The sequence below is a fragment of the Silurus aristotelis genome (genome assembly GCF_946808225.1).
Source record: "Silurus aristotelis genome assembly, chromosome: 21".
NCBI lineage: Eukaryota > Metazoa > Chordata > Actinopteri > Siluriformes > Siluridae > Silurus > Silurus aristotelis.
Genome location: NC_139594.1, coordinates 20,800,471 through 20,814,496, shown reverse-complemented (window position 1 = coordinate 20,814,496; position 14,026 = coordinate 20,800,471). Strand labels below are relative to the sequence as shown.

At 41.8% G+C, this 14,026-nt stretch overlaps 1 long non-coding RNA gene across 1 annotated transcript; it reads right to left on the bottom strand.

Moving 5' to 3' along the window:
- Positions 1–5,035: 5,035 nt before the first annotated feature.
- On the bottom strand, positions 5,036–12,548 carry LOC310716544. The gene is made up of 3 exons (XR_014530597.1): positions 12,496–12,548; positions 5,356–5,412; positions 5,036–5,274 (listed from the first exon to the last, which is right to left on the bottom strand). It is a non-coding gene; the product is annotated as an uncharacterized lncRNA (long non-coding RNA).
- Positions 12,549–14,026: the final 1,478 nt, after the last annotated feature.

Genomic DNA, 14,026 nt, shown 5'->3' with positions numbered 1-14,026 from the left:
TAAACCAGGAAACACCCAGGATCTAAAAACTGGCCCACTCTCTCCATCATCACAATTCCTCTCTGTACATATCTAACCTTTCGCAACTACGACACTTTAAACTCTGGACTCGCACAGCACAGTGCACTTTATATTTAATAAAATTTTTATACCACACCATACTGCACATGGACACTTTACGGACCTTTTCACCACACCATACCGCACACGGACACTTTATGGACAACCCACCACTAAAATTGTCTATTGTTTACACTTTGTTACACATTGTTTACTGTTTACTGCCATTTTTTGTATATACATCTTTTTCTCTTTTTCACATTATATATATATATATATATATATATATATATATATATATATATATATATATATATATATATATATATCTTTTATATCTTTATATTCTTATTTTATTTTATCGTTTTTTTTATACTTTATACTTATTTATCTGCCTTCTTTTATTTTTCCCCATCCAATGCCCTCATGCCGGACCGTCGTATAAAGCATTTCGAGAGTGGTTTGAGAATCACCCACAATTCAGGATGGTGTTTCTTCCACCATATTCTCCTTTCCTAAATCCAATTGAGGAATAATTCTCCTCTTGGAGATGGAAAGTAAATGATCGCAACCCTTACAACCAAGTAAGGTCTTCTTCAAGCGATGGAAGAGGCCTGTGGAGATATTGGGGCACAAGCATGTCAAGGATGGATACAGCATTCAAGGCGTTTTTTCCCCACGATGCATGACTCGTGAAAATATTTTCTGTGATGTTGATGAAATTCTCTGGCCAGATGTAATTGAGAGGCATGATCAATAAAATAATTGATTCAATGAATGCAGTACATTCATCACTATTTATTTACCAATGTACTTATTTGCATAATATATATATATATATATATATATATATATATATATATATATATATATATATATATATATATATATATATATATATACAGTGAGGAAAATAAGTATTTGAACACGCTGCTATTTTGCAAGTTCTCCCACTTAGAAATCATGGAGGGGTCTGAAATTGTCATTGTAGGTGCATGTCCACTGTGAGAGACATAATCTAAAAAAAAAAAATCCAGAAATCACAATGTATGATTTTAAAACTATTTATTTGTATGATACAGCTGCAAATAAGTATTTGAACACCTGTCTATCAGCTAGAATTCTGACCCTCAAAGACCTGTTAGTCTGCCTTTAAAATGTCCACCTCCACTACATTTATTATCCTAAATAGATGAACCTGTTTGAGGTCGTTAGCTGCATAAAGACACCTGTCCACCCCATACAATCAGTAAGAATCCAACTACTAACATGGCCAAGATCAAAGAGCTGTCCAAAGACACTAAAGACACAATTGTACACCTCCACAAGGCTGGAAAGGGCTACGTGGAAATTGCCAAGCAGCTTGGTGAAAAAAGATCCACTGTTGGAGCAATCATTAGAAAATGGAAGAAGCTAAACATGACTGTCAATCTCCCTCGGTCTGGGGCTCCATGCAAGATCTTACCTCGTGGGGTCTCAATGATCCTAAGGAAGGTGAGAAATCAGCCCAGAACTACACGGGAGGAGCTGGTCAATGACCTGAAAAGAGCTGGGACCACCGTTTCCAAGGTTACTGTTGGTAATACACTAAGACGTCATGGTTTGAAATCATGCATGGCACGGAAGGTTCCCCTGCTTAAACCAGCACATGTCCAGGCATGTCTTAAGTTTGCCAATGATTATTTGGATGATCCAGAGGAGTCATGGGAGAAAGTCATGTGGTCAGATGAGACCAAAATAGAACTTTTGGGTCATAATTCCACTAAACGTGTTAGGAGGAAGAAGAATGATGAGTACCATCCCAAGAACACCATCCCAACTGGGAAGCATGGGGGTGGTAGCATCATGCTTTGGGGGTGTTTTTCTGCACATGGGACAGGGCGACTGCACTGTATTAAGGAGAGGATGACCGGGGCCATGTATTGCGAGATATTGGGGAACAACCTCCTTTCCTCAGTTAGAGCATTGAAGATGGGTCGAGGCTGGGTCTTCCAACATGACAATGACCCGAAGCACACAGCCAGGATAACCAAGGAGTGGCTCTGTAAGAAGCATATCAAGGTTCTGGCGTGGTCTAGCCAGTCTCCAGACCTAAACCCAATAGAGAATCTTTGGAGGGAGCTCAAACTCCGTGTTTCTCAGCGACAGGCCAGAAACCTGACTGATCTAGAGAAGATCTGTGTGGAGGAGTGGGCCAAAATCCCTCCTGCAGTGTGTGCAAACCTGGTGAAAAACTACAGGAAACCCAGAGTGTTCAAATACTTATTTTCCTCACTGTATATACAGTGAGGAAAATAAGTATTTGAACACCCTGCTATTTTGCAAGTTCTCCCACTTAGAAATCATGAAGGGGTCTGAAATTGTCATCGTAGGTGCATGTCCACTGTGAGAGACATAATCAAAAAAAAAAATCCAGAAATCACAATATATGATTTTTTAACTATTTATTTGTATGATACAGCTGCAAATAAGTATTTGAACACCTGAGAAAGTCAATGTTAATATTTGGTACAGGAGCCTTTGTTTGCAATTACAGAGGTCAAACATTTCCTGTAGTTTTTCACCAGGTTTGCACACACTGCAGGAGGGATTTTGGCCCACTCCTCCACACAGATCTTCTCTAGATCAGTCAGGTTTCTGGACTGTCGCTGAGAAACACTGAGTTTGAGCTCCCTCCAAAGATTCTCTATTGGGTTTAGGTCTGGAGACTGGCTAGGCCATGCCAGAACCTTGATATGCTTCTTACAGAGCCACTCCTTGGGTATCCTGGCTGTGTGCTTCGGGTCATTGTCATGTTGGAAGACCCAGCCTCGACCCATCTACAATGCTCTAACTGAGGGAAGGAGGTTTGGTCCCCAAAATCTCGCATTAATTCTCTCCTTAATACAGTGCAGTCGCCCTGTCCCATGTGCAGAAAACACCCCCAAAAAGCATGATGCTACCACCCCCATGCTTCACAGAAGGAATGGTGTTCTTGGGATGGTGCTCATCACTCTTCTTCCTCCAAACACGTTTAATGGAATTATGACCCAAAAGTTATATTTTGGTCTCATCTGACCACATGACTTTCTCCCATGACTCCTCTGGATCATCCAAATGGTCATTGGCAAACTTAAGACGTGCCTGGACATGTGCTGGTTTAAGCAGGGGAACCTTCCGTGCCATGCATGATTTCAAACCATGACGTCTTAGTGTATTACCAACAGTAACCTTGGAAACGGTGGTCCCAGCTCTTTTCAGGTCATTGACCAGCTCCTCCCGTGTAGTTCTGGGCTGATTTCTCACCTTCCTTAGGATCATTGAGACCCCACGAGGTGAGATCTTGCATGGAGCCCCAGTCCGAGGGAGATTGACAGTCATGTTTAGCTTCTTCCATTTTCTAATGATTGCTCCAACAGTGGACCTTTTTTCACCAAGCTGCTTGGCAATTTCCCCGTAGCCCTTTCCAGCCTTGTGGAGGTGTACAATTTTGTCTCTAGTGTCTTTGGACAGCTCTTTGGTCTTGGCCATGTTAGTAGTTGGATTCTTACTGATTGTATGGGGTGGACAGGTGTCTTTATGCAGCTAACGACCTCAAACAGGTGCATCTAATTTAGGATAATAAATGTAGTGGAGGTGGACATTTTAAAGGCAGACTAACAGGTCTTTGAGGGTCAGAATTCTAGCTGATAGACAGGTGTTCAAATACTTATTTGCAGCTGTATCATACAAATAAAAAGTTTAAAAATCATATATTGTGATTTCTGGATTTTTTTTTTAGATTATGTCTCTCACAGTGGACATGCACCTACGATGACAATTTCAGACCCCTCCATGATTTCTAAGTGGGAGAACTTGCAAAATAGCGGCGTGTTCAAATACTTATTTTCCTCACTGTATATATATATATATATATATATATATATATATATATATATATATATATATATATATATATATATATAATGTGTGGGGTGACAACTTGTTATACACCTGAACTCCTCATTAAAATAACTTAATGAAAAACATGTATTTTTATTTATTTATTTGTGTATCTTCGGCTGAATTTGTTATAAAATCAACAGAGAACACTTTTAGTTTTGATGTCAATATTGAATTTTAATAAATGCAATAAATGTGCAGTGAATACTTAACGGTTTCGCCAGCATAAGAGTGTGTTTAATTTGCTGTGTTAACTGTTTTGAGAGCTGTTACCTGAGTTTGGAGAAATGTACCAAATCAATTAAGAAAAACTAATTTTATTTATTATTTAATGTCCCACATTGCATGACACAAACATCTTGTTTGCATCTTCTCCTGTAAATAAACAGTGTTAAACTCTACCTCAACAATAGGTACACTCTAAACCAGTGGTGTCAAACTCTAATTCACAGTGGGCCAAAATTAAAAACTGGGATGAAGTCGCGGGTCAAACTCAAAATTTATTGAAAAAATGACTGCAATTGTGCACGTTTTCCCTTTTCTCTAGATGCGTAATGTTAAACCTTTTCATATGGAAACAAACTTTATGTAGCACCCCTAGCGTTACTGGCTATAATGGGGTGGCTAACCTGAGTTCTTTTTAATAAATGTCTGAAAATATTAAACCTACTCAGTTTGTCTTATCTTTACTTTGAGTATGGGTTCTATGTATAAATGAATGAATTAACCAACCGGTACCAAGGAAATGAAATGCAATTCTATATTGTAAATATAGACACAGAACACAATTTAAACAACAATAACAGTTTACTAAATGGGATATCAAATAAAATAAGGTGTAAATAACTTTCAAAGGCAAGTTCAGTTTTAAATGAAAAATATCAGTAACATTCACTCATTATTCAAAAATGGCCACAAAACAAATAATAAAAGCCGGCAAAGGTAAATTAAAACTTTACTCAGTCTACCAGTTGCAGGCCTGTACATAGATGGGGTTCGTAAAAAACAATAAAATGACTCCTTCACCACGAGGGCAACAAATGGAAAATAGTACCTGGTATGAAGTTTGTTTGCACACCGTGCACGCGTCAGACAGAAAAAAAGGGTTGATGTAAAACACAGCCAGAGCTTGGATGCTTCAAGGGATACTCCTTTGCCACACTTAGTCCCTGCTAGTTGAGCTAGCTATCCGCCAGTCCATTAGCAAAGTCTCAGCACATGGCGCAGTAAACCACCACTTAAATCTCCGTTCGTCAGAGGCGATGTCCACGTCTTTCTGATGTGTTTCCAACTCTGCACGGAAACTATCACTACACAGGGTTCGGGTTGAACACCTAATTAGCTTCGTTACACTAATTGAAGAACAGGTCGTACTTGTTAGTTCAGCAGCTCCGTTGTCTTACTCTCCCTCCTCTTTTTTTCTTTCGCGCACTCTCCCCCCTCACCGTGCACGTGCGCACACCGCATGCCTCATAACATGACACATAAATTAATAAACTTATAAACAAAATACAAGTTCTTTTTAAATAATTTTAACCAGCATATTCATATTATTTAAACAAAAAAGCATTTAACAAATAATTGTTTTTAATTACTGTTACCTTATACAGGTGACACGTGTCCTTATTACATCACCTCATTGCTGGCCAATGAATTATAATTTTCATAACATTCATTTGTCAAACTATTTATATGGAACTCAAAAATTCCTTTAGCATAAATCTAAAACAAATACCCACAACTTTATCTGGGTTACACTCTCCCCCTTCTAAATGTCTATGTCCTCATAAGACACTAGAAAACATTACCTAAGGATCTTTAGGGGTGCAATAACTATTGTATGTACTACTAATGTATTCATTGTTTTCTTACTCTGATCCAATCTTAATAACAATACCCCTGTGCACAATAGTTAGAGGCTGATCTTTGGATCTACCTAACTCATTATACGTGAGTCTAATTGGTTGGCTTCACAGATCTCTTTTGTCTGGGCTCAACAATGTCTTTACGAACATCAGTCTCTTCTTTTTCTGGTTCAGACTCTGATTCAAGACCAGATGTCCCTTCTGAAGTTAGACTTTCTTTGCACTCCTCATCTCTGTTTTCATCAGACTCAGAGTCCAATTCTCTCTCAGGGTATTCATCACCTGCGAAATCTCCTTCTGGAGTAAGGTGGGAGTCCACATCACTCGTAGGTCTAGAAACTATAGGTGCAAACTCTCTCTGTAAAGTTATACAATACTCCAACTCAGAAGATGAATCGGAAGACTCTAATAACTCTGGAGTTTCTGATCTTACATCCCTCTTCTTTTGGGTAACTGCTCTGGTTCGAGGTCGGACTGGCAGATTTTTACCAGGATCAGCAGGGGGCATTCTCACTAGCTGTCCAATAGGAAGATGATGATCTCTGTGTATGGTCATTGTCCCAGGACTACCATCCTCCCGCTTGACCTTAAAAACAGGCAGATTAGGCAGTTTTCCCATAACATAGGCTTGAGAGGAAAACACAAGCTAGAAAGCAAGTGGAAGCAGGAACCCTAAGTTCCTCTGTCACCAATTTCTAATGCTCGAAAAGTGACTCGTTGGTCGTACAATTGTTTGTTTCTCTGGTGCCTTTTATCTGCAGCAGCAGAGGCTAACTTGTAGGCTTGCTTCAAGTTCTCTTTTAGCTTTGCAACATAACGAGAATGACAGGTGGTTTCTATACCATCAGGGGATGTTCCAAAGCACAAGTCCACTGGAAGTCTTGCCTCATGCCCAAACATTAAGTAATAAGGTGAATACCCAGTGGCATCACACTTTGTACTATTATATGCGTGAACCAAATAACTCACTTGTTAAATCCAAGTGCGTTTCTTCTCATGGCCCAGAGTACCAAGCATTGACAATAAGGTAAGATTGAACCTTTCGGGCTGCGGGTCTCCTTGTGGATGATAAGGGGTTGTCCGAGACTTACGAATCACCATCAGTTGCAGGAGTTCCCGTATCAATCGGCTCTCAAAGTCTCTACCTTGATCTGAATGTATCCTGGTAGGGAGTCCATAATGTACAAAGTACTCTTTCATAAGGATCTTTGCCACAACTTGGGCCTTTTGGCATTTGGTTAGGAAAGCCTGAGCGTATCGTGTAAAATGGTCTGTGACTACAAGTACGTTACCAAACCCTCTGGAGTCTGGCTCCATGGAAAGAAAATCCATGCAGACTAGGTCCATAGGCCCCTGGCTTATAATCTAGTGTAATGGAGAAGCTTTCTGAGGAGGGGTCTTGTAAGAAATGCACTGTCCACAATTTTTTATGTACTCTGACATCTATTTGACATTTTTGGCCAGAAGAACATACTCCTGAGTAGTTCAATGGTCCTTTCCTGCCCAAAGTGTCCTAAATCATCATGCATAGCCCGCATAACCATCTCTCTGAACTTTCTTGGCAGAAGAAGTTGACAGACTTCATCTCCTGATGATCGTTTGCTGAAACAGTACAACAAGCCATCTTTCATTGACAACTTTCCACTTTCTCTTTTCAGACGTAAGAGCTCTGGGTTGGTGTCTGTCATCTGGCCAAGTCCCATGATTTACAGCCTGGATGGCTGGTCCAATAGCATCATCCTCTTCCTGAGCTCTCCTGAGATTCTGCCTAGACAGAAGTTCAAGGGACTTTAACTCCAGGTGTGTCGGGAAAGCATACAGGCTTGGTACACAATGGGGAGATGCCCCCAACTGAGTAACGTAGACAGGTGAACTGGTAGGAAATGCTGGCTGAGACCCAGGCTGGCAGAGTGTCTTCACTCCAGACTGAGGTATTGTCACCCATTCATCTGCTCCATTCACATTTGGCATGTTTCTAGATAAGTCGGCCTGGTCGATACTGAATGTCAAACTCGTATGTCGAGAGGGCAGCTAACCAGCGATGCCCTACAGCACTGAGCTTTGCGGTGGACAGCACGTATGTAAGGGGGTTGTTATCAGTACGTACTGTAAATCTTGCTCCATACAAGTACTCATGAAACTTGTCCACTACAGCCCACTTGAGCGACAAGAATTCTAACTGATGCACAGGGTAGTTTCTTTCCAATGTGCTCAGCTTTCGGCTAGCAAACGCGAATGGTCGTAAGCCCTCAGCAGACTCTTGATGTAGTACAGCGCCTAGTCCATTTAAGCTGGCATCAACATGTAGGTTGTATGGCTTTTGAGGATTTGCAAAGGCCAGTACTGGGGCATGCGTCAAACAGTGGATAATTTGGTGAAATGCGTCTGTACAAGATTGATCCCATCTTGCTCCAAACGGTTCGGACTCTCTCAAGTAAACTCTTGTCACATCCAAGGCTTTTTTCTTACCCTTTTGAGTGGGAGCATAGCCCTTAGTGAGCTCTGTAAGGGGTCTAACAATTGCAGAATAATTTGCAATAAATCTGCGATAATAGCCGCAAAATCCAAGAAAAGACTGCAGTGTCTTGAGGTTTGTTGGCATAGGCCACTGAGTAACAGCGTCAATTTTTTCTGGGTCAGGAGCAACCCCCTCTGCAGACACAATATGGTCAAGATATTTTACCTTGGACAAGCAGATCTGACACCTATCTACAGAAAGTTTCAGCCCAACCTCTCCAAGACGGTCAAGGACCTTGAGCAACCTCTCTTCGTGCTCTTCCAGTGTCTTTCCGAAAACAATTAAGTCATCCAGATATACCAAGACTTGTAAGAGGTTCATGTCCCCAACTGCCTTCTCCATTAATCTTTGGAAAGTAGCTGGAGCCCCTGTAATGCCCTGTGGCATACGTTCAAATTGGAAAAACCCTAATGGGCATATAAATGCAGTTTTCTCTTTGTCTTCTTCAGACATTGCTATCTGGTAGTAGCCACTATGCAGATCAAGTACGGAGAACCATTGACTCCCTGACAGTGCATTCAGTGCATCCTCAATGCAGGCTGTAGTATATTGGTCAGGTATGGTCCGGCTATTTAGCAGTCTGTAATCTATGCACATCCTGACAGTCCCATTCTTCTTTCTAACCACTACAATCGGAGATGCATAGGGGCTTCTGGATTCAGCTATGAACCCTGCCTGCAACAGTTCCTGCAGATGCTTTCGCACATCTTCTATGTCAGCAGGAGCCAGCCGACGAGACCTCTGACGAAAGGGACGAGCATCTTAAAATCGAATTTTATGCTCCACTCCTTTAGCTAATCCCACATCCCATTCATGCATAGAGAAGACATGAGACTTCTGGGCCAGTTTTCTAGCAGTCTATTCTTCCATTGTTCTGAGATTAGAGAGTCGCCAAAGTTCATCAAATTTACATCAAACTCAGATGAAACTGTCTCTCGAGGAGGAATAGTAGTGACTGCATCAGCATGATAAATACATTCTATTACTGCTCCGACAGGTATAGCGGTCTCTTTCAAACATTTGTTCTTGACCAGTACTCTGAAACTATTGATGTCTAATGCTCTACTGGGCACAACCATAGGGTGAAGAAATACACCTGCAGGAAGATCAGCTTTTGGTGATGAGTCAATCATCAGGATCTCATGCTCCACATGATTCTTTAACACAACTTTGCACACTGCATGTGTAGCATCTCCTGGCTGTAAAATCAAAGAGCATGCACCTTGCCATCTGACCTGACCAATCTCTTCATCTCCTTGGGCAGAAGCATTGAACTCATTGTGTGCAGGTTCATCTTCCTGTACATTACCAGAAATGCCAAGGGTTTGGGTGACATCAATACCATTTTCCCTACATTGTTTCACTAGCCGTCTGACGTGACTAGCATTTGTACCAACAATAACTGGTGTTTGGTCTTCGGCTCTAGAGCTTGGACATATGAGAGCAAGAAGTGTTACGACCTGGCTGGTCCCAAGCACCTCCGCTGGATATTCTAAGTCTACCACTACATAACCACAGTAAGGGTAGCTTGTACTAGATTTACTCAAACCCCAAAGTGACAACCCAGAAACAGGCTGTATCGGACAAGTGTTTTTCATACCAATGCTCAAAAATGATCGTCACTTGTGAGCCACTGTCCAGCAGAGCAGTGCAGGGCTTTCCATTTATTCTCAACAGCACTATGCTAGGTGCTAACCAGGCCATCAGGAACTCCTGTACCCACTGGCTTTTCAATAGTATTGTTCTTCACTGTGCGATTCAAACCACTAGCGGTGGTGTCACCTGGCTGTTGGCTGTTCTTTGACACTTTCAAGGCTTGAATGAGCTTTTTAATGACTTTTGACTGATCTTCAGGGTTTTGACACTTCGCAGCAAAATACCCGTTTCCGCCACATCGATAACAGAAGTGTTGATCTGAACCCCAGAATGATTTTCTGGGAGAACTGGCCACTGGCTTTGAGGAATTTATGGCTGAAACTGCAGCTTGTGATTCATCAACATTCTGTGTGAATTTCTTTTGTAGACGCTTCATTCTATTTTTTTTATGCTAATACTTCACTGTCAGAACCGTTTTCATTAGGTGTAGTCAGGGGAGATTTCTCTACATGGTCTGATCTAACTTGAGCTGGCTTTGACACCACAGCAGCAACTAATGACTTGAGCTCTTTTATCTCAGATTTCATGTGTTGAATTTCAGTCTGCTTTACCTCCATCTCCTGTCTGATGCAGGCACTTTGCACAACAGGACTAATCCTTCTCCTTAAGGCTTCATATTCTTCCTCTTCACGTATCTCATTCAATAATTACAGAAATGTGGGCGGATTTGCTTTCCTTTCTCTTAATCGGAGATTAACATCAAGTCAGAAGCTATAGCACCTCGCAATAACTGTTCTAATCTTGTTTTATCAGCACATGCAGGAGGAAGACCACCTTTCTGGACCACCTTATTTAGTGACTGTTCGAGCCGTCTAAGGAAATCAGAGAGCTTCTCACCAGCTTGCTGCTGCAATGAACGAAATGCAAAGTACAAGTCATCTCCTGACTCTGCTGTACCAAAAGTATGCTCGAGAGCCTCTATACAGTCTTCAGGACTCACATCTGGATTACTAGCTCTCACAGCTTTAACAAGTTCTAGTGCTGGGCCTCTAAGACTTTCCATCAGTCTCCGTTTTTTCTCTTTGAAGGAGCAGTCACATTCCTCCACCATGACACGTGCCTGCTCCAGCCAGTGGTCAAACTGTTCTTCCCCTGCTGGAGTAGGGAACATTCCAGAGAAAAATCGTAGGCGGCGATAACTGACATGTTCACTTGAGGGCTTAGAGGTCTTATCCAAAAGATCTGACACAGCTCGCAATATCGCCTCTGTTTGGTTGGAGGTGTTAGAGAAAGTGCGAAGATCATCCAAGGTTTTACCTTCAGCCTGCAGTAGTCCTGCTAACTTCTGAGTAAACCCTGGCACCTCCTTTCGTGTGCACTCATCTGCTCTGATGATAGGCCATGGTTCACCACCAGTATCAGGAACAATTTCGGGAGGAACACTCTTCTCTTAGTTTCTTTACATTCACACAAGACCATATATTTATTGTGCTGCAGGCTAAAAATCCGGCCTCTGACACGAACACGGCCCCAGCTCTTCACCTTCTAAAGCGTATCTTCAACATCACTCACGTCATTTGGGCTGATAACCATAAATGCACGAGTTTTATCTAAAGCTTCACCACGGCACCACTCTTTAAGCTCTAATGCTAGCTCTGCTCGGCTTGCCATGTTGTAATTTATCACTACTTAACACGTTAATTATTCAGAACCCATTTAACAATCCCAGCGGTGCCTCCAATTTATGTAGCGCCCCTAGCGTTACTGGCTATAATGGGGTGGCTAACCTGAGTTCTTTTTAATAAATGTCTGAAAATATTAAACCTAATCAGTTTGTCTTATCTTTACTTTGAGTATGGGTTCTATGTATAAATTAATGTATTAACCAACCGGTACCAAGGAAGTGAAATGCAATTCTATATTGTAAATATAGACACAACACAATTTAAACAATAACAGTTTACTAAATGGGATATATAAAAAATAAAAAAAAAACTTAAATAACTTTCAAAGTCAAGTTCAGTTTTAAATGAAAAATATCAGTAACATTCACTCATTATTCAAAAATGGCAACAAAACAAATAATAAAAGCCGGCAAAAGTAATGAAAACTTTACTCCGTCTACCAGTTGCAGGCTTGTACGTAGCTGGGGTTCGTAAAAACCAACAAAATGGCTCCTTCACCACGAGGGCAACTAACGGAAAATAGTACCTGGTATGAAGTTTGTTTGCACACCGTGCACACGTCAGACAGAAAAAAGGGTCGATGTAAAACACAGCCAGAGCTTGGATGCTTCAAGGGATACTCCTTTGCCACACTTAGTCCCTGCTAGTTGAGCTAGCTATCCGCCAGTCCATTAGCAAAGTCTCAGCACATGGCGCAGTAAACCACCACTTAAATCTCCGTTCGTCAGAGGCGATGTCCACGTCTTTCTGATGTGTTTCCAACTCTGCACGGAAACTATCACTACACAGGGTTCGGGTTGAACACCTAATTAGCTTCGCTTTTTTTCTCTCGCGCTCTCTCCCCCCTCACCGTGCACGTGCGCACACCGCATGCCTCATAACATGACACATAAATTAATAAAACTTAAACAAAATGCAAGTTCTTTTTAAATAATTTTAACCAGCATATTCATATTATTTAAACAAAAAATTTATTGTTTTTAATTACTGTTACCTTATACAGGTGTCACGTGACCTTATTACATCACCTCATTGCTGGCCAATAAATTATAATTTTCATAATTCATTTGTAAAACTATTTATATAGAATAAAAAAAATTCTTTAGCATAAATGCATAAATCTAAAACAAATACCCACAACTTTATCTGGGTTACATGAATGACTTCCTGTGATGCAGCTTCCTGTGTTTGACTTGTTTGCCGCGAGTTCCGTGTTTGTATTTCTCTCAGCGTTTTCAAACAAACTTTGCTATTTATCTATCCTTTTTTCACTTTTAATAATACTAAATTGTTTTTGTCTTCCTGACTTGTGCCTGTAGTTTATTAACTCGACTATCACTAGTGTTGTCTATATTCATTGCCTCTCACCTCATATCTCTGTATCTTAACTCTGTTCATGATTATAAGCACTATGTCGGCTGTGTGTCTGCATTTGAGCACAGGTGAGGACTCGTTCGAGTTGCAAATGGTGGAGTTGGAGATGGAGGCCTTGGAGAAACAAATTTGCTAACTGCATGCAAAGCATGCCCGGCTGCGAGAGCGGCGCTGGAAACATCCCGGGCGGACGCGCACTCGTCCCAGGTAAATTCCTGGGTTGAATCTAACGCTCCCAGCACATCAACTCCGCTTGCTTCTCTGCCCAGGCCCAGCGCACCTACAACTCCGGCACCGGTGCAACACGGACCCTGGATGCGGCCGCGGCGGAAGAGACAAGCCAAGCCCCGATCGAGGACGTCTCCCCCGCCACCACCGGCCTTCGAGATCTCGACCGAGAACCGCTTCGTCCCTTTCCGCGAGACTGAACGCGACAATGTAATTCTCGGAGATTCCATTGTCCGGCATGTCTGCGCTACCGGAGCTAAAGGTAAGGTGCACACTCGCTGTTTTCCTGGTGCTAGTGTTCTCGATGTCGCTGCGCAGGTACCCACGATCCTGAACGAGAACTTCGGAGCTGTTGTTCTCCATGGCGGAGCAAACGACACCAGGCTGCGGCAAACGGAGAGACGGTACGCAGCACATCGCCCACAACGAGGATCATAGTGTCAGGACCTCTTCCCACTTACCAGCGAGGGGCTGAGAAGTTTAGTAGACTTTTAGCACTAAATGAATGGTTACAGTCATGGTGTCGAGAGCACAAACTTTTCTTTTTTTAATAACCGGAACTGTTTCTGGGAGCGTCCTAGGTTCTTCCGCCCTGATGGCCTGCACCCCAGCAGAGTTGGAGCAGCAGTGCTATTAGATAACATTTCTAGGATACTTTACACCATCTGACTGGTAAGACATCAAGAAATCTTCAACTATGAGAACATGTATACAACAAACCAAATAGTTACAAGTAAACACACAGTCCAGTTTATAGAAACCGTATCTATTCCCCCCTC